General features: G+C 29.9%; 1 non-coding gene across 1 annotated transcript; it reads left to right on the plus strand.

Annotated features, from left to right (window-relative positions):
• Positions 1 to 3,224: 3,224 nt before the first annotated feature.
• Positions 3,225 to 3,304, plus strand: TRNAL-UAG (transfer RNA leucine (anticodon UAG)). The gene has a single exon. It is a non-coding gene; the product is annotated as a tRNA-Leu (tRNA).
• The last annotated feature ends 214 nt before the right edge of the window (positions 3,305 to 3,518 follow it).

Below are 3,518 nucleotides of genomic sequence, written 5' to 3' on the forward strand. Positions count from 1 at the left end.
ATTTTGAAAATGAACACGCAAATACCCATCAAATGTAAGTAAATATATCCGAAACATATAAAAGGCAGTTAATCCTGCAGTAAAGGAGGCTATTATTCCAAAAAAGGGCGAATACAACCAACTATTACTAAGGATTTCATCTTTGGACCAGAAGCAAGCAAGAGGTGGAATACCACAAAGAGAAAGTGTACCCCATAAAAAAGTAGTTCTTGTGATTGGAATGTATTTTCTTAAACCGCCCATAAGAACCATATTTTGACTTTTATCTGGTGAATATCCAACAAGAGGTTCCATTGAATGAATAACGGATCCGGATCCCAAGAACAATAAAGCTTTTGAATAAGCATGAGTGATCAAATGGAATAAAGCAGCTTGATAAGAACCTATACCTAGAGCTAACATCATATAACCCAATTGAGACATTGTAGAATAGGCTAAGCTTCTTTTAATATCTCTCTGAGCAAGAGCTAAAGTAGCTCCTAAGAATAGTGTTATTGTACCTACTAAAGAAATAAAACTCATTATCAAAGGTAAAGATATGAAAAGAGGAAGAAGTCGAGCTAGAAGAAAAATTCCCGCAGCAACCATAGTTGCTGCGTGTATAAGAGCCGAAATAGGAGTGGGCCCTTCCATAGCATCGGGTAACCATACGTGAAGAGGGAATTGTGCGGATTTCGCAACTGCACCAAGGAATAATAAAAAAGCACACAAAGTAGTAAGTAAAGAGTTAATTCCATTATTAGGAATCCAGTTATTAGCTATTTTGAACAAATCCCTAAACTCTAAACTACCTGTTATCCAAAAAAAACCTAAAATTCCTAATAATAGACCAAAATCCCCTACACGATTAGTTACAAAAGCTTTTTGACAAGCACTCGCTGCGATTGGTCGTGTAAACCAAAAGCCTATCAATAAATAAGAACACATTCCCACGAGTTCCCAAAAAAAATAAATTTGTATCAAATTGGAGCTAGTAACCAATCCCAACATGGAAGTATTGAAAAAACTTATATAAACAAAAAATCTCAAATATCCTTCATCGTGAGACATATAACCATCACTATAAATAAGAACCAGGATTCCTACAGTAGTAATTAGTATTAACATAATAGAAGTAAGTGGGTCAATCAAGTATCCAAATTCTAAAGAAAAATCATTATTGACGGTCCAAGACCATAGATATTGATAGATCGAACTTCCATTTATTTGTTGAATAGACAGTTGAACTGAGAATACCATAGCTATACTTAAGAGTAAAACACTAGGAAAAGCCCATATGCGACGAAGATTTTTTGTTGCTGTCGGAATAAGAATAAGGCCAAATCCCATTGACATAATAACTGGAAGTGGGAGAAGAGGGATTACCCATGCATATTGATATGTATGTTCCATAAGAAAAGAAATTGCAATTTTTACTTCAATTTTTACTTCAATTTTTCTATAAAATTGTTTCCGATTCACCAAACCAATTCTTATCTCTTTCTGAAAGAATAAATAAAAAGAATAAGAAAAAATACTGAAATTCTTAATTTTTCCAAAATTTATCTCATTGAAATAATTAAAAATTAAGAATGGGTTTAGTTGGTTAAATTAAAAAAGTTAATAAAATAACTAGGTAACGAAGTTATTTTATTAACTAAATAAAGATATTTATAAAAATAAAAAAAAAAAAGTGGAATCATTTTACTTTCTATTCATAATTCATTTTTATATTTCTTTAAAACAAAGATGAAACAGCTCTCTTGTTCCATAATTAACTGATTGAGTGAATTCCAATGAAAACCTATGTTTATAAGAAATTATCGAATAGTCCTTACTTCATATAGAACTAAAATTCTAATGACTATAAATTACCTAAGTTTTAGAATGTCTTGTTTAAGAGACTCAGTATTTTTTGTTTTGATTGGAATTCCTTTCCTTTATGGAATACCATTCTGAACTTAATTAACTATTTTCATTTTCCCTTCTTTTTATCCCCCCGTCTTATCTTATATGGGGGATAGGCTTCCATACCATATATCTATATATGGAGTATACTTGATATATAAATAGATATAAATAGATTTAAATGAGAAACCCTTCTATATATTCTATATTATTAAAAAAAAAGTATAAAATATATAAAGAAAAAATGTTAAAAAATTCTTGTTGTCTTATCCGCATTAGACAAAATGAAGTAAAAAATAATTCAAAATTTAAGTATCTTTCAGTATCTAAGTATAAATACTAATAAAAAGAAGAAAGAAGGATTGATTTGCAGCAATAGATGTCTTTCACATACAACTAGAAAAAAGTAATTTCCTTTTTGAATGGCAGTTCCAAAAAAACGTACTTCAATGTCAAAAAAGCGTATTCGTAAAAATATTTGGAAGAAAAAGACTTATTTTTCCATAGTACAATCTTATTCTTTAGTAAAATCAAGATCATTTTCGAGCGGTAATGAGCATCCAAAACCAAAGGGTTTTTCTGGGCAACAAACAAATAATAAGATTTTGGAATAATATGAATTGACTTATCAAAAAAGAATTCCAATTATTTAATAATTTGGATTCTTCTTTGAATGTACTTTTATGTGTCGAATTACTCGGTACAATATTCTTAGAACAAAAAACCCCTCTTATCTTATATATACAAGAAAAAAAAAGTTTTGTTTGGTATACTGTGTGCTAAGTATTCTTTTCCTATCAATGAACTTTTCATAATTTTCCTAATAGAATCCTCATATTCTATTAGGAAAATTATGAAAAGTGGAGTATTCTTACAATAGGACTTACAACTTCCACCTATCTTCTCCAAAATCATAAGGTTAGTAAATCTTATTAATAAGAGCATAAAGACTTTCATTCTAGAAATTTTTAAAAAATCCAAAAAGCCTTTTCTATTTATCCATTTTATTTTAATTTCATCATTAAATAGAAACCCTTTTGGATTTTTTTCATTGTATTGAAAGAATTTTCAAAATGTAAAGGGGAAATTAATTAGAAAAAATTAGTTCTATAATTGCAAGTTAGAAAAAAGAAGTTCCAACTCTTTCAAGCAGTGTTTGTGTTTCTATTGGGCAAAGCAAGAGTTTATTGTAAAAAAAAAAAATGGAAACGATACTACCAAACGAAGTCTATTTTAATGAAAACTCTAATGTTCCTAAATTTTATGGACTTTCCCAATATCGACGATTCCCAAGATAATAGCTATTATTCTTTTAAGTTACCTATTATTTGAAGTTAGCCGCCATGGTGAAATTGGTAGACACGCTGCTCTTAGGAAGCAGTGCTCAAGCATCTCGGTTCGAATCCGAGTGGCGGCATTCTTGAAAAAGAATACAATAGATTAGAAATCAATTCGAAATTTACAATTTTGTAATGGGACCTTCCCCTTATGCTATTTGCAACTTTAGAACATATACTAACTCATATCTCTTTCTCAACGATTTCAATTGTGATTACGATTCATTTTATAACCTTATTAGTTCGTGAACTTGGAGGATTACGCGATTCGTCAGAAAAAGGAATGATAGTTAC

Source organism: Triticum urartu, unplaced genomic scaffold (genome assembly GCF_056163025.1).
Source record: "Triticum urartu cultivar PI428250 unplaced genomic scaffold, HENAU_Tu73 scaffold1681, whole genome shotgun sequence".
In the NCBI taxonomy this organism is placed as follows: domain Eukaryota; kingdom Viridiplantae; phylum Streptophyta; class Magnoliopsida; order Poales; family Poaceae; genus Triticum; species Triticum urartu.